Source organism: Centruroides sculpturatus, unplaced genomic scaffold (genome assembly GCF_000671375.1).
Source record: "Centruroides sculpturatus isolate CEXI.00-Female unplaced genomic scaffold, Cexi_2.0 scaffold201, whole genome shotgun sequence".
Lineage (NCBI taxonomy): Eukaryota > Metazoa > Arthropoda > Arachnida > Scorpiones > Buthidae > Centruroides > Centruroides sculpturatus.
Window position 1 is genome coordinate 674,165 of NW_019384432.1, and position 19,185 is coordinate 693,349.

Here is a 19,185-nt window from a genome sequence, read left to right on the forward strand (position 1 = left end):
GTCAGGCCAATCTCGCTGTTGCCTGTTTTCGGTAAAGTTTTGGAGCGCCTGTTAACTGATCGTCTGACCTGGCATACTGAAACTGGGAACATCATTAGTGAAACCCAATTTGGCTTCCGCCAACAGCCCTTTTCCTCTGATGCCATTCACTATGCCGTCAATAACGTCAATAGCCTCCTCAGTACGCACAAGTATGTGCTTGCCACCAGCCTTGATATCTCCAAGGCTTTTGACTCCGCATGGTGGCCACTTATCCTGTACCGCCTCAAACATATTGATTGCCCAGCCAATCTATATCAACTTTTCAAGGACTACCTCAACGACTGGAAGGCTCTACTACAATACGGCTCACATCATGTGAAAAGAAATATTGCCCAAGGCTGCCCTCAGGGGTTGGTCCGTGGACCACTCCTGAGGGCAGCCTCGGGAATCTTGCCTTCAACTCTTTTCTTCAAGAAGACTTTGGACACGACGGCATCATAGCATATGCGGATGATGTCTTGATACTGATTGGCGATAATTCCCGTGCTACACTTGAGAGCAGAGGCAATGATACGCTTAGCCATGTTCATCACTGGGGCATCAGGCACAAACTCAATTTTAACCCTGGCAAAACTACTTGCATTGTTTTTAATCAACCCAGACAACCAAATCTGTGCCGTCACACACCGACAATTCGCATGAATAATCACTCCGTCAAAGTTGAAAGGGCAATCAAATACCTTGGTGTCTGGTTGGACCACTGCCTTAGTTGGGACAATCATATAAAATATATTACCAACAGAACCAACCTCATCTTTCAGGCTTTCTCCCAGGTTGCCCGCAAGAAGTGGGGTCTTAATTCCGAGGCAGTCAGTATCATTTACGACCACATCTTCACACCAATCATCACATATGGATGTGGCAGTTGGGGCTGGGCTGCCAGGAAGGTTCACTCCTGCAGAAAACTAATTTCATCCCAGCGCAAGGCCTTAATCCTCATATCCAGAGCCTATAGAACAACCCCAAACAGTAGTCTTCATACCATAACCCGCAAGCCACCCATCACCGACATTATTCGTGCGAGGTACAAGCTTTGGAAGCTAAAGACTGGTCAAGACATCTGTACAGTCATCTGCAACATTCCCGCTGCCAACTTCAAGAAAATGAATCCCATCACCGACCTCACTCCTCCTTACATCAACAACCATATTAACACCAGTTCGCCCAATATCTCCGACGTGGAAATCTATACAGATGGCTCTGGCCTGGATGGAAACATTGGGTGCGCCTTCGTTGTGATGCAAAACAACAGTGAGATCCATCAGCAGGGTTACAGAGTAAGCACTTCTGCAGTGTTTTTCACGCCGAGCTTGTGGCCATTAACATGGCTGTTGGCTGGTTTGAACAGCACTTAACTCATACGCAGATTGCTATCTTCACAGACTGTCATCAACCTTATCAATAGCAGACAGCTCCACCCCATCTCAACTGCTATCAAAAAACTTACACTCAACTCCTCCAATAGCTACAGCATTACCTGAGTCCGCAGTCATCATGGTACCACTGGTAACAAGAGAGCTGACCAGCGGGCAAAGACAGCTACCAACAATGACACGCTAGACTCCATCTATAATAAAATCAGCCTGAATAAAGTTAAAAGACTTCTATACAATGACACACTCCACCACTGGCAGGACTCTTGGCATGAAAATCATAGCAGTCATACCTACAACTTTATCCCCAACATCCACGAGTACCAGAACTACACCTGGATTGTTAACAACTCTCTTCTCTTACAATATATCACTGGCCATGGGAAATTCTCCAGTTACCTACATAGGTTCACAGGGAAGCAGTCCCCCCTCTGTGCCATCTGCAAGACGGCGGATGGCCCAGACCACTACATCTACAATTGCATCTGTCTAGCTAAGGAAAGACTTGCTATTGAACTTATGGCACATAGCCTTGATATCTCCTGGCCATGTCAACAGACAGAACTCTTCAAGCACAAGGAACTGTATGCAGCCTTCCTCAACCTCATGCAAGCCTATGAGCTCATAGCTCCCACCACCACCAGTAAATAGTTCTTAAGCGGCTCTGTCCTATCCCAGCGCCCCCGCCTCGGCTTTATTGTATATGTTGTACATATGTCAGCATAATAGTACTTGTAACATTTTGTCTCGCTCTACTCTTGTAACATTTTATATCCTGTTTTCCACCTGTATGTTACGCTGTATGTTACACGTCAACCATTTTTTTTATTGCAACTTTTGTTCTGTATTGTACACATAATTACTTGCATGTAACCTATTCCTCGATTATTAACATTCATTACATTATTTTATTACTTTGTATACTTGGTACACCTTGCAACAATGCTCACACAATTAATTGTATTTATTGTATTAACTATTGTACATCATTTCAATCTTAATCATACGTATGCATAATTGTAATCATCCTAATGTAACTTATGTTATGTCTAATATCCATAGACATAGTGATGTCATTCTATGATATGATGCTGTACTGTTAATTAATTGACTGTAACCTTTATATTATTTTAATTTTGTTTGTAACCATGTTTTGTTATATTTTTTCTTTGTAACTTGCAATCTCAGAACATCTCTTTCGATTTGCAATATGAATTGAATTGTTTCATTGTGGTTATTGTACTTGAATCATACTCAATCTTACATTACTCTATATTTACTATAAAAAACATACTGTCATCTTATCATTCAAACTTCATGTATTTTATTCCTGGTAGTGCCATGCAGTACCAGATATGTACAAATTTTGGTACGTAATAAAGATATTGAATGAATGAATGAAATGTACTGTAGACAATCTTAAACCTCATTTTGTTCTTATTATTATTTGATGGAATCTTTCTCAAACGTATCTTACTGTAATTTGATTATTCTGTTATTTTATGTATGTACTTTGAACTTTATCCATGTAAACATTTCCCTGATAATGCTTTCTGCGGGACCAGAATGTACATGTTGTTTGTGCAATAAAACAATGAATGAATGAATGAATGTACTGTAGACGTACAGTATTTTTCTTGAGGTATAAAATATTGTGCAAGATACAATTAATCGACTGATCTCATCATTTGATAAATTTATGTTATTTATTTATTTATTTATTTATTTTTTGAAGCTGATATACAATACATGTGCAATAAATAGTTTCTGTTTCAATTTACCTTATTTCCACGATATTTTTAGAAAAATAATATCCAAGTAATTTTCACATGCAAAACATTCAAAAAACAATAAACACATTAATGCCAAAATCAGTTTTATAGGCAACCTTCCTTTTTTGATTCCATGATTATAATGAAATCGTATTATGAGAAAAAATAATAAAATTGTTTTATTATTAACGACCACATCTTCACACCAATCATCACATATGGATGTGGCAGTTGGGGCTGGGCTGCCAGGAAGGTTCACTCCTGCAGAAAACTAATTTCATCCCAGCGCAAGGCCTTAATCCTCATATCCAGAGCCTATAGAACAACCCCAAACAGTAGTCTTCATACCATAACCCGCAAGCCACCCATCACCGACATTATTCGTGCGAGGTACAAGCTTTGGAAGCTAAAGACTGGTCAAGACATCTGTACAGTCATCTGCAACATTCCCGCTGCCAACTTCAAGAAAATGAATCCCATCACCGACCTCACTCCTCCTTACATCAACAACCATATTAACACCAGTTCGCCCAATATCTCCGACGTGGAAATCTATACAGATGGCTCTGGCCTGGATGGAAACATTGGGTGCGCCTTCGTTGTGATGCAAAACAACAGTGAGATCCATCAGCAGGGTTACAGAGTAAGCACTTCTGCAGTGTTTTTCACGCCGAGCTTGTGGCCATTAACATGGCTGTTGGCTGGTTTGAACAGCACTTAACTCATACGCAGATTGCTATCTTCACAGACTGTCATCAACCTTATCAATAGCAGACAGCTCCACCCCATCTCAACTGCTATCAAAAAACTTACACTCAACTCCTCCAATAGCTACAGCATTACCTGAGTCCGCNATTCAAGAGTTTTTCTTTATGTTTTTGACATACTTTTCCCAAGTATCCCATTCCTCCCCTACTTAGTTTTTGCAACTGATTTAAAATTATTTAGCTTTATGTTTCATTTTCACATTTTTTAAAATGAATATCAAAATTATATATAAATTTTAAAAATCTAACACAAGACCCAGGTGACATTGTTGTTGCTTAATGACAGTTGGTCTTCCCAATGACTATTCATTGTTTCCAGATTTTCATTAATAAATTATTTACTCACTATCTGCAAATTAATTTTTAATAAAACTCAATAAAAACACATATCATATAACTTATAAATGGATAATTACAAAAAGATTTTTATCGTTTTATAATAATCTGATTCAAAAACTTGATAAAAGTATTGTAATTTTGTTTTCTACAGTGATAACAGTGATGTAAAAATTAGATAACTTAATTTTATAATATATAAACTTACTATTAACTTACTTTTCTTTTCCAAATTTGTAAATTCTATGGTTTCTGCCCTATAAATAATAAATAAATTAAAAATATTTTAGACATGTATCTGTTACAGCAAACAATAAATTATAAAATTACTCATATTAATAACAACATACAAGGTTTTATAATTAACTTTTAACTTCCATTATTATTTTCAAATCATCAAATCTTAAAATATTGAAAGTTATAGAATCAGAAGACAAGAAACAGTCTGAACATCCTAGCCGTTTCCATGTACTTTTATAAGCACATACAGTAAAAGCACATGGAAACAAGATTTGATAAACATTTAACAGCTGGTCAGTTTAACTATTCTTTCCTATAAGCTCACTGTGTCATTCATATGTAATCATATTTAATAGAAATTCTGTATCATAAATGAAATCAAGCACTTCATACATCACCTGTATCATCAAGAGACATTAACACTCCAAATATGGTACACGACTGTAGAGATGCTTTATTTATGGTCTCAAAACAAAGATAAACTCCTAATATAAAAATGTAGTCTAGTTGTACCATTGCATTTTACTATGGTGGTGCACTAATAATAGAACATGACGGATTAAATAGAAGATGCAAATGTACTACTAGCAATATACAATGTTTCATATTTATTAAACAGATGATAAAGTATAACTTTCTTCTTAAAGAGGAAAAAATAATTTAATCAAAACAAATTTACAATAAGAAATTGTAGCATTGTAATTGCTATGTTTACTTTATTCTTGCATCATATATTAATACAACCCATATATACAGTAGTATATGGGTTGTATTAAATATTGTAAATACAGTGCATTGTACATATCAAAAATTCCTTTGTATTGATTAACTATTAGTGTTATAATTATATGTGTGCTAAGTTGGTATTATGTGTTTGTAAGCTGATGAGGGGTCCTTGTACCCGAAATGCATCGTTTATTAAATTTGAAGGTTATTATTAAAGACTAATTTTTTTGTAAAAGATCTGGTCTATTTTTCAGCCAGCCTTGGTATGATAAGCCCTCCAAATTGTCAAAATTCTATTTATTAAGCTATCTAACGCTAAATTAAAGTCTTGGGCTAAAAGCATCGTTTATTATTACCTTTATTTGCCTTCTCAAAATGTTATATTATTTATAGGATAGATACACATCATTTAATCCCTGACTAAACGTAATTGTATGAAAATTGATGGCTAATATTTAGGTTTATAAGTAGGAAAACTATTATTATTGTTGAAAATAAAGAAGTATTTCTTTACGAATTGATAATAATGCAAATTTTAAAATGTTTATTCATTTCAAAATTCTTATATACTTATATATTTATGATTACGAAGAATCCTATTTGTTTTCACTATATATACAGGCAAACATGTTTTTCACTTACATCAATATTTGAAAATCTCCCACGTTCTAATCGTTGCCAGATAAAACTCACGAGAAAATTACAGATGGATCTTTATTTTGATATTGCATTAAATATATTTACTTCTATGACATATATTATTCTTCTATTAAATAGTTTTAGGATAAAGTTCATAAAAACAGACTCCGACACATTTAAAAAAACAAACAAACAAACAAACAAACACGAATAAACCAGAAATTCAAAACCGTGATGAACTCAACTCGGATGTAAACTGTAAAGTTTAGTACATTTTAATTAATGTATTTATCACTAAAATTATAAGAATAATATTTCATCTAAAGTAAACAATATTAATAATTATACAATTCTGAATTTTACTTTTTTAAATTATAATTAGCTCTTTTTAAAATAAATTTCAAATTTTCTATTGTACTAATATTATTATTCTCCCATTGCTGAAAAATAAAAGTTTTTTAGTTACACATAATTTCTGATAATTATAAATGTCTGCCGTGAGATAACCCATAATAAAAAATTTCAAAATTTCTCCACTTATCCTCTATCCGAATTGACGGCCGGATGACCGAGCGAGCAAGGTGGCAGCCTATCGCTCTGGGTGGCCCGGGAACTAATCCGGAAGGGTCGAAAAATCCCCAAGAATTTTTTGGCGGTGATCCGTTCAGATAACTCGGGCCCCGTCCCTCACTACCTGGATGCCCCATAATGGGCACGCTAAAAGTGTCCACAGGGCGGAAAAAGTTAAAAAAAAGGGTAAAAATTCATAAAAGTATTTAATATATTTATTTTAATTTTATTCAAATCAAGCATATACTGTACAAGGTAGTAAACAGAAGTAACAGTGTAAAATACCATTGTATTCTTTATCAGCAAAAGCTCTAATCCCACATGATAATTTCTTAGGTTACATTTATGATTTATTCACTTGTAGTAAGTTACTTCTCATTTCATTGCTCCTCGGTTAGGTGAATATTTAAACTGATATCGATCGTGCGCTTTTCTCTATTTAAATTTTCTTTCGGTTCAGTCAACAATTAAACCATCGCATTTTTCACCTGATGTTCGCCCTCTGGTGTTTAAAAACAAAACTATTTTATCTGGGTCGTTTGATTCATTCTTGTGTATTATCAGTAGTAAAGATGAAAAGCGATAGAAAAAGCAACGCTTACTGTTGGTTCCAAATTGCAATTTCAAAGCCTTACGAGAGCCTGATATAAGTTTTCGTCTATTCCCACACGAAAAACGGGAAAAACAGATGATTATTCGGAAATTGATCGGTTATATTTATGAGCTCTGAATTCTGAAAGAGTGGATTAGACTGTTAAGAATTGGCAGTTTCCCGATTGTCCAGCTTTCACGAACAAGTTATGCTGTTAATTTTAAAACATTTTGTTAAAGTTTAAAATGCCAATAATTTTGTGTAGGACACAGGGCCGGATTTAAGCATTTCGACGCCCTGAGCTGAACTCTGTAAGGCCTCTTACCAACCCTTCACAGTTTTAGAAGTCAATCATAAAAAGAAAAGAATTAAATCAGACTATGACTCTGATTTAATATGGATATTGGAAGAAAAAGACGTGAGGTTTCACTAGTCTTCTGTTTTATAACTAAGTTTAAATTTTTATACCCATTCCATTAAAAATTTTTTTAAAATTGGTTATATCAATTTTTTTAAAAAGATCTTATGTTAATTCTTAGAAAAAAATTAATGAAACACTACACAAAATAAACAGTGAAGTATGTTTTGTTGGTTTGTAAAAAATGCTTATTACAAAATCTGACTTCAATTTTCTTTTTTGTACAAATGTTTGAGGTCCCTTGAAAGTCGAGCATATAATCATTATATCGGCAAGGCAGCATACAGTATATCATTATATCGGACAGTAATATATGATTAATTTTACATTACTATTCTGGTACTTTGAAACCGTGCTTGTAGTTATTAGTAATAATTCAAACACAAATAATTATTGTATTTATTTTCAGGCACTTGGCAATTTTTATCATCAACTTTACATTACTAGTTACAAGCGACCCAGATAAAGTAGCCATTTTGTAAAAATGCAGCGCCCTCTATAGTTCATGAAAAACGCGAATAGGAATAAAGATCGGTTCACAATTAAATCTATACTAATATTATAAAGAGGTAATGTTTGTAAGTATGTAAGTTTGTATGCAGCAGGTAATCTCCTAAACTACTCATCCGATTTCAAAAATTCTTTCACCAATATTTAGAATGGAACTTCAGGATGGACATAGGCTGTATATTATTCCGTTAAACATTCATATAAATTAATTAAAAGATATAATCTAGGTTAAGGCTTTTATGTCCAACAGATGGCGCTACGAGTACGACGCCCTAAGTTTGCTTTTCTTTGAGGCATTATGCTTTTCTGTGAAAATGAACTAAAGCAGATCATCTATCTATTTATATAAATAAAAATGTAATGTTCGTTTATTCCTACCGATTCCTTTGAAATTTTCACACAACGCTGCATTCGAATACGCACGTGTTTTTATATAATATACATGTCGAAATTCAACCCCACTGAAGGGAGATGGTTAGGATTAAGGCTTACGTTAAAGAACTCTGCTTCTATTTATACTATTTTAGATGCGGGTTTTTGCGTTTTTGATTGCATTTTAATAGGATACGTCAACAGAATGTACACTAAGAAAAAATTTTTCGAAAAATTCCCCCCCCCACGGGAAAGTGTCATAAATTTATAATAGATACATTTTGAGCCACAACAATGCGTGGCAGGGTCTGCTAGTATATATACATAATTACATGTCCTGACTGACTGATTGATTCATCATCGCCCAGATCAAACCGCTGAATCTAAAGAGGTGAAATTTAGTACACACTTAGGGTACGTCTTGAACATACACACTAAAAAGGGATTTTTGGAAATTCCACCACGGGGGGAGAGGGAGAGGATTAAGGCTTAAAATGTTTTAGCCCCGAAAAGCAGTACCACAAAGAGTTTACAAAGAGGTACTGAAACTCTAATATTCCATAAATTTTAATACTTCAGGAATTTTTAGATAACTTCATTAACTCATTTATGTTTCGAAAAAATTAAACTCAGATTTATCGTATCTCGGAATCCCATAATATTTGAAACTTGAATTTAGGTGCATTAGCAGTCCATAGTTTGAAACAAACAAAAATCAGTAATTTTATCAAATTAGTAACAACTAGTGATTGAGAATCTTAGTGAAGTACCGAGGGAGGGTTAAGGAAGTTCAGTTGACGAATCCTTCTTTGGTTTAATGAATAAACCCACTATCGCCCGTGCTTACACTTCCAACTTTTCTGTCGCAAAACATGTAATATCTACGCTTCGACGCTACTTATAACCATAAACTGCACAGCTTTAACCTAGATGTAAAAACCAATTTTTGAAGGATGAAAAAACAGCTTGTTGTTTTTTCATGTTTACCAAATATGTTTACACTCATTTTGTTTCCATTGTGAATGTTGGTACGGCTTCTTAATTTTACGATAACATTTATTAAGTTATTATTATATTAATTTAATAAAACCAGTTAATTTATATTAGGGCTTATCACACCAGTCAACACGAATACAAAATTTATTAGATTCAATATACAGTTATTACAAAGGGAGATTTTACAAAGATTAAAAACCAATATGTACTGTACAATATGTTCAAATTACAACTAATATACATTTCGGACTATTGGTAGTCCCTCAATCGTTGGTGCCATAACAATACAAAAATAGTATACAGTACATAAAAGATTTTATTAATAGGCCATAATAATGACCTACTAAGATATCACAATTGAAACCAAATACAGGATGTTAACACCAATGGCGTGCCATGACATTTGATGATAGGGAAGCTGTGTTTCTGTAAGAAGCCGACTTCCAGGGGCAATCAGTCAGTGATGGGGTATACCAGTGATGGTCTAGGGTCCATTCGTATTCACTTCTTCGATAAGCCAATAAAAACCGTAGACTTCTCTAAATGTATTTTTAATAGATAACACTTTGATTTTTATATTTTTTATATTCTATATCTTTGAAATAAAAAATGTGAAATGGAAATCAGAATTACATTTTTTATCACCTTAATTTTATTTTTCAGGAAAAAAATTTACTGGTAATTTTACTGGTAAACCGGTATTTTAATTTTCATTTACTGAATTACCGGTAAATGAAAAAGTCGGTAAATTTACAATCCCTAATTGGAACAAAATGTAGAATATTCAGCTGGTACTGTACAGTACATTAACTTAATTAAATTTTGTGAAAATATAAAAATGTCCTGTAATGTTGAATTTTCAATAATCTGGCACCATTCTGGTCCCATAGGTACTGGATTAACAAACATGTACTGTTTATGGAAAAACTACAGTAATTTCATTTTTAACATAAAAGATTCCTTAAATTATGGATGACATTTTAAGATAATATTCTCAGCACCACGAACTTGGATTTATTATGATATTATTATGGACCAGTTTTGATTTATTATGGTATGTAGCATTCGGATTAGAACAAGATGGTAAAATCATTGGTAAGAACATGGTAAGAAAGAGAATTATCTATCAAAATATCATGATAAAGATCTTGAACTGGATTCAAATCTAGTCCCTTACAACAGTATGAGATTTCATTATCACAAGGTCTATATAAATAGGTCTAAACACAATCCTGTGATCCTTTACAGCAGCAGCCATTTTGGGACTTATTGATAGAGTATACCCTACACGAGGTTCTCATGTGAGTTGGCTGTCTTTAAGTCTCAGAAAGTGACAGAATGAATTATTGTGTGACACGAAATTGTAAAAGTAAATGTTCAAATGTTAGATTATTTAATTTCCTGCAAATAAGCAAAGAAAAGCAAGATGGATGCAGAACTGTAGACAGGATAAGTGAATTGAACATTCTAAACTGGGTACAATTGCAGATGTGAATGACACTATTGGGACCTTAACAGAGCTGTAGAGCATGCCTAGAGAAGCAAAAATGTCAAAGGAATCATATCGCAACATGTGATCCTTAGTGAGATAAAGCCCCCCGAAATTAGCTGCATGTAATCAGGAGTCGTGATGTGCACCATATGCTTCACTAAGACTATTGCATTTAACTATTTAGCCCACACGACTATGCTGGCTTTGAGTAGCCCACTCAACTGTTTGTGGAGTATTTGATGATATAGTTTTAGTGAGGTTGTGGGGATTACCCCCATGCAAGTGCTTCAGTGCAAGCACTAAAGCACACAACTACATGCAGAGCATTGGTCAAGGCTCATTATTGCTTGCCTTGACAAACATGAAGAATAGGCAGTAGTACTGGTTCAAAGTAAATACTGTTTTTGGTCAGTAGAAGTTAATTCACTTATTTGTTACAAGCACTGATTGCCATGCTTATAACTTAACTTGCTTGCAAGCATGACATCCTCAAACAAGATGGAAACTGGAACTGCCACTATTGGGTTTCCACATTTGGATGCAAATATTTGGCAAAGGGTCGCATATCAGACTTTTCTTTATTCTTTACCAATAAATATCATTAGCTAAGCTGTCTGTTAAACATGCATTAGGCCAGTGGTCCCCAATCCCTGGTCCGTGGATCAAATGGTACTGGGCCACCCAAGAAACATTAAATTATTTCCATTTTATTTACTGTGGTGTATTTCTCTTGGGTTTTTGTGACTTTTAATGGACAATTGGTTAACTAGGAGCTGAGAGTCGTCACCTAAAACTGCACCAATACCATGCATCAGTAAAATATCGTGATATCAAGGCAGTTTTATGTGACATCTGGAGCTGAGCGGCTGCAAGCGGCAGTGGCGTTGTAGCTTTGGTGGAGAGAAGGTGTGTATCGCTCTTCTCTCTGTTCACCGGTACTTTCTCATGTTTAACAGTGCTTGGTGTATGTGTATATTGTGTTTGCTCAAATTTAACCCACAAATTAGCAAAAATGAGTATGAAACACATGTCATTAAAAAGTTTCCTTGGGAAAAAGAAATGGCCTAGTGAAGAGACAGAAGAGCCTTCAACATCAAAGAAACATAAAACTTTTAACAGACAAGACCATGAGTCCTACTTGAAATATGGATTTACCAGAACAGATGATTCCCATACACCAACCCCGCTCTGCATAGTTTGTGGCAACCAGCTCTCTAAGGAGGCAATGAAACCTTCAAAACTGCTTTGCCACTTGAATGCCATGCACTCTGGATTAAAAGACAAGCCTCTGGAGTATTTTGAAAGAAAAAAACGGGAACACGAAGGACAGAAGAAATTTCTGAGGGCCACCACATCAATAAAGGAGAATGCACTGAGAGTGGTGGCTAACCGTATTGCTAAGACTAAAAAGCCATTGACTATTGGTGAAGAATTGATATTGCCCTCCACTAAAGACATTTGCTGTGAACTTCTTGGAGAGGATGCTGTGGAAAAGATAGCACCTGTGTCTTTGTTAGCTAGCACTGTGACTAGGCGCATTGAGGAAATAGCTGAAGACATTGAGACACAATTGTTGGAGAGGATTAATACATCACTGTGGTATGCACTCCAGGTTGACAAATCTAGATATCGACAACAAGGCAATACTACTTTTTTATGTGCGATATCTATATCAGGAGTATGTACATGAGGATTTGTTATGTGCATTATCTTTGCTAACCAACACCACAGGAGCAGACCTGTTCAAGTCACTGGATGGTTATATATCAGGACAACTAAAATGGTCCTTTTGTGTCAGCATATTCACAGAAAGAGCTGCTGCCACGACTAGATGACTGTCTGGTTTAACTGCTTGGATTAAGGAAGTTGCACCTGAGAGTGAATCTACACATTGTATCATTCACAGAGAAATGCTGGCAAGCCAAAAAATGTCACAGGAATTTAACAGCGTATTGATTAATGTCGTTAAAGTTATTAACCACATCAAAGCACACGCCCTTAACTCATGCCTGTTTGAGCAGCTTCATGAGGAGATGGATGCAGAGCACAGATGCCTTCTCTTATACACAGAAATACACAGATTATCCAGAGGAAAATTGCAGTGTTTGAATTACGAGAGCCATTGCAAAGATTTCTCTCAGAAAAGAAGTCACCGCTGGCAGCTCATTTCAGTGACAAGGTATGGGTTGCAAAACTGGCTTACCTGTGTGATGTATTCAGCCTGCTCAATAAACTCAATCTGTCCCTTCAGGGAAAAATGACAACTGTTTTCAAGTTGGCAGACAAAGCAGCTGCATTTAAAACCAAACTGGAGTTGTGGGGACGGTGCATGAACAGAGGCATTTTGGACATGTTTCAGACATTAGTGGGGATTTAAGTGAGACTAAGCCTGAGCATTCATTCTCCCAGTTGGTGCACAATCACCTGTCTTTGCTTTTAAAAGAGTTTGAGCACTACTTCCCAACCACAAAAGGCCCACAAACTGGTAAGGAATGGATCCGTGACCCATTTGTCAACAAACAAGGCAAATCTAGCATGTCTGTGCAAGAAGATCAACTGCTGGAGATTGCAAATGACGGCAGCCTTAAAACTATGTTTGAAACAACAACTCTGCCGGTGTTCTGGATTAGTCATGGCAGAATACCGAGATTGTCATCACAGCACTTAAATTCCTATTGCCATTTTCAATATCCTATCGATGTGAAGTGGGGTTTTCTGCAGTGACAGCAACCAAAACAAAACAACGGAATAAACTGGACATAAGCAACACACTTCGGGTGTCATTGTCTCCTATTACTCCCAGATGGAACTGTCTTGTTGCAAAGAAACAAGCTCAGGGTTCTCATTGATTTAGCATTTTAGCGAGTTAAAATATTAAATTGCTTTATATTCATTTTTTGGTGTAACTGTATTTTATTTTAAAGGCATGTTTAAATACAATTAAATTAAAATTATTAAATCAAAACAATCAACATTCCCCCTCAGCGGCCGTGGTAAAATTATCAAATGTTGACTGGTCCATGGCGATAAAAAGGTTGGGGACCGCTGCAATAGGCTAAGTGGAGCATTCAGTGTGACTCTGTATAGCACCTGAAAGTAGGCTGTAGGCTGATTTTGGATGCTATATCTTGCAGAGATATTGTTCCTTTCACTTTTCTTTATTATTGCACTAGTCTGGAAGTATTCAGCAGAGATAAATTACAAACTTATAACAATATCTATGCATTTGCTGAGAGATTTTTTTTTATGAACAAATGTTTTCAGCTTACTCCCATAGGCCATCAGGTTTTTAAATCCATTTTTAGAAAATGTTCTACAAACAGAACATTCAATTTAAATGATAACTTTTGGTGTATAAAAATTTAAAGTTAAACGAATTAAATAAATAAATTATGAAAANTTGTACTTAAGAAATTATTAAATATTAAAAAAGTATAGTATTTTTAAAGTTAAAATAAGATTAAACTAATGAAAACCAAAACCAAAGTAATGAAGAGATACAATGCACTTGTATATCAATGACGTAATACACATAACTGAGGAGCAAACAAAAAGAACCAAGTTAAATCAATTAAGTTGGAAAAAAGAAAGTGTGCATTATAATCGAGAAAATGCAAGTATTGTATTAATCCTTAAAATATTGGTTTTAAATCTGTCTTATAAAATCATGATGACTCCTATAAATCGAGTTATCGAATAAAAATAAAATACAGTACCAATATGGCTCTATTGTTGAAAAAATTTGCTTATTTTTGCTCACCTTGAGTTTTGCTTAGTATATATGGTTTTTAGCCATATTTGTGTACAAAATATGTGCGGAAATACAGTATTACAGCACCACCTGTATTGGATGACCACCTGTCTAAAAGACCACTTTTTGAAGGAACCATGGGTGATCACCACAGACTGGTTTTACTGTATTTTAATACAAATTTTATGTGAATTTGTTATCCTTTTATGAACTGTCCCGTCTCCCATTTACTGTCTCACAGCATATAAAACTTATAATTTTTCTACCAAATGTTAGTATTGAAACTTCCAATACTTTTCAGAAGATACAGATGGTTCAAACTAACAAGCTAAAAAAAATTCAAGAGTTTTTCTTTATGTTTTTGACATACTTTTCCCAAGTATCCCATTCCTCCCCTACTTAGTTTTTGCAACTGATTTAAAATTATTTAGCTTTATGTTTCATTTTCACATTTTTTAAAATGAATATCAAAATTATATATAAATTTTAAAAATCTAACACAAGACCCAGGTGACATTGTTGTTGCTTAATGACAGTTGGTCTTCCCAATGACTATTCATTGTTCCCAGATTTTCATTAATAAATTATTTACTCACTATCTGCAAATTAATTTTTAATAAAACTCAATAAAAACACATATCATATAACTTATAAATGGATAATTACAAAAAGATTTTTATCGTTTTATAATAATCTGATTCAAAAACTTGATAAAAGTATTGTAATTTTGTTTTCTACAGTGATAACAGTGATGTAAAAATTAGATAACTTAATTTTATAATATATAAACTTACTATTAACTTACTTTTCTTTGGAACACATGTTGGGCTATCAACAGAGAAATAAAAAAGACAACTGGAGAGACAATGACATCTGTCTATTATTAGATATATGGCAAGAAAAAGTATTTATTTCTAACCAAAACTTCCATTTTGTTTGTTGGTGTTCGTGAATTACCGCGTAGTTATGTCAGTTTTATCATCGCGTGTAATAGCCGGGTTCTTCTCAAGCGAGTTACCTGTGCGAACAGCACGNGCTAAGACTAAAAAGCCATTGACTATTGGTGAAGAATTGATATTGCCCTCCACTAAAGACATTTGCTGTGAACTTCTTGGAGAGGATGCTGTGGAAAAGATAGCACCTGTGTCTTTGTTAGCTAGCACTGTGACTAGGCGCATTGAGGAAATAGCTGAAGACATTGAGACACAATTGTTGGAGAGGATTAATACATCACTGTGGTATGCACTCCAGGTTGACAAATCTAGATATCGACAACAAGGCAATACTACTTTTTTATGTGCGATATCTATATCAGGAGTATGTACATGAGGATTTGTTATGTGCATTATCTTTGCTAACCAACACCACAGGAGCAGACCTGTTCAAGTCACTGGATGGTTATATATCAGGACAACTAAAATGGTCCTTTTGTGTCAGCATATTCACAGAAAGAGCTGCTGCCACGACTAGATGACTGTCTGGTTTAACTGCTTGGATTAAGGAAGTTGCACCTGAGAGTGAATCTACACATTGTATCATTCACAGAGAAATGCTGGCAAGCCAAAAAATGTCACAGGAATTTAACAGCGTATTGATTAATGTCGTTAAAGTTATTAACCACATCAAAGCACACGCCCTTAACTCATGCCTGTTTGAGCAGCTTCATGAGGAGATGGATGCAGAGCACAGATGCCTTCTCTTATACACAGAAATACACAGATTATCCAGAGGAAAATTGCAGTGTTTGAATTACGAGAGCCATTGCAAAGATTTCTCTCAGAAAAGAAGTCACCGCTGGCAGCTCATTTCAGTGACAAGGTATGGGTTGCAAAACTGGCTTACCTGTGTGATGTATTCAGCCTGCTCAATAAACTCAATCTGTCCCTTCAGGGAAAAATGACAACTGTTTTCAAGTTGGCAGACAAAGCAGCTGCATTTAAAACCAAACTGGAGTTGTGGGGACGGTGCATGAACAGAGGCATTTTGGACATGTTTCAGACATTAGTGGGGATTTAAGTGAGACTAAGCCTGAGCATTCATTCTCCCAGTTGGTGCACAATCACCTGTCTTTGCTTTTAAAAGAGTTTGAGCACTACTTCCCAACCACAAAAGGCCCACAAACTGGTAAGGAATGGATCCGTGACCCATTTGTCAACAAACAAGGCAAATCTAGCATGTCTGTGCAAGAAGATCAACTGCTGGAGATTGCAAATGACGGCAGCCTTAAAACTATGTTTGAAACAACAACTCTGCCGGTGTTCTGGATTAGTCATGGCAGAATACCGAGATTGTCATCACAGCACTTAAATTCCTATTGCCATTTTCAATATCCTATCGATGTGAAGTGGGGTTTTCTGCAGTGACAGCAACCAAAACAAAACAACGGAATAAACTGGACATAAGCAACACACTTCGGGTGTCATTGTCTCCTATTACTCCCAGATGGAACTGTCTTGTTGCAAAGAAACAAGCTCAGGGTTCTCATTGATTTAGCATTTTAGCGAGTTAAAATATTAAATTGCTTTATATTCATTTTTTGGTGTAACTGTATTTTATTTTAAAGGCATGTTTAAATACAATTAAATTAAAATTATTAAATCAAAACAATCTAAAATATAAACAATCAACATTCCCCCTCAGCGGCCGTGGTAAAATTATCAAATGTTGACTGGTCCATGGCGATAAAAAGGTTGGGGACCGCTGCAATAGGCTAAGTGGAGCATTCAGTGTGACTCTGTATAGCACCTGAAAGTAGGCTGTAGGCTGATTTTGGATGCTATATCTTGCAGAGATATTGTTCCTTTCACTTTTCTTTATTATTGCACTAGTCTGGAAGTATTCAGCAGAGATAAATTACAAACTTATAACAATATCTATGCATTTGCTGAGAGATTTTTTTTTTATGAACAAATGTTTTCAGCTTACTCCCATAGGCCATCAGGTTTTTAAATCCATTTTTAGAAAATGTTCTACAAACAGAACATTCAATTTAAATGATAACTTTTGGTGTATAAAAATTTAAAGTTAAACGAATTAAATAAATAAATTATGAAAAATACAAGGTTAATAATAAATAATTTATTGTCATCTTAAACTGGATGTCAATGTCTAGGAAGTGCAGACAATTACTGCTCTGTTGTTCTAATTTTAGGTTCACATCATGTCTATTGTTGTTAACCACACTCAAAAACTCTTGAACCCTTTGGTTATTTCTCCAAATTATGAATAGACCATCCACATATCTTTATACAGTAAAATTTATTCTGTGAAATATCTGAAGATATCTTTCTTGAGTTTACAGTAAGCTCACAAAATGTTGCTTAAGAATGGAGGTATTTATACTTGTGTGTATATCAAACCAACTTATGCTCCTCCATACATCCCATTATGGTCTGACCCTTACAAGTATAAACTTTCTGCATATAGAGCACTGGTTAGAAAAGCCTTTTTGTATTGTTCCAATATACAAGATCACTTAAAAGAAAGTGCATGATATAAAATATCCACTATAGATGAGCTCATCAGGAGTTATGAGAAAACAAAGATAAGTCTCCAAAAAACATCAATATAATCAATAAATTTACATACAACAAATGGTTGGGAGGCACTATAAATGAGCTGGCAACTTACAAAACCTCAAGGATANTGACAGTTTTTTCGACTCTCGTGGGGTGGTGTGTCGTGAGTACGCACCACAAGGCCAAACCATCGCAAAGGAGTACTACCAGGAGGTCCTTCATCATCTTTCCGATACAGTGCGACACAAACGACCAGATCTGTGGTCAATCAAAACTTGGCAGCTCCATCGTGATAACGCATTCTGAGCATCTGATTCGGGCTTTCGTCGCCAAACACAATACTCCTGTGGTTCGTCACGCTCCGTACTCTCCCCACATGGCTCCGTGTGACCTTCGGCTATTTACCAAGCTGAAAATACCGCTAAAAGGAACCCGAATTTAGTCGAGAGAAGACATCATGCGGAATCCGACAGACCGGCTGATGGCCATTCCAAAAGATACGTTCCAGCAGTGTTTCCAGCAATGGCAGGAACGCTGGGAGAAGTGTATACATTACCAAGGAGACTACTTCGAAGGGGATTAGGGTTTTGTACCTCAAAGTCAATAAATTTATTTTTGCTGACCAAAGGTCCGATATTTTTTTAACACACCACGTATGCTCCTCTGTACATCCCGTCATGGTCTAATGACCCTTACAAGTATAAACTTTCTGCATATAGAGCACTGGTTAGAAAAGCCTTTTTGTATTGTTCCAATATACAAGATCACGTAAAAGAAATTAATAGAATTAAAGAAATTGCAACAACTTTATGATATAGTATCCATTACAGAAGGACTCTTCAGGACTTATGAAGAAAACAAAGATAAGTCTCCAAAAAACATCAATATAATCAATAAATTTACATACAACAAATGGTTGGGAGGCACTATAAATGAGCTGGCAACTTACAAAACCTCAAGGATAGTTTACAAAAGAGCACCTAATATTTACAACTTACTGAGGAATAATAAAGACAAACTAAAGAAAAAAGAACAGTCTGGAGTATACAAAATACCCTATAAAAATCAACA

General features: G+C 35.3%; 2 pseudogenes; both read left to right on the plus strand.

Annotated features, from left to right (window-relative positions):
* The first annotated feature begins 11,857 nt into the window (after positions 1 to 11,857).
* LOC111619773 lies at positions 11,858 to 13,694 on the plus strand (annotated as a pseudogene).
* A 1,039-nt stretch (positions 13,695 to 14,733) lies between these two features.
* Positions 14,734 to 17,084, plus strand: LOC111619774 (annotated as a pseudogene).
* The last annotated feature ends 2,101 nt before the right edge of the window (positions 17,085 to 19,185 follow it).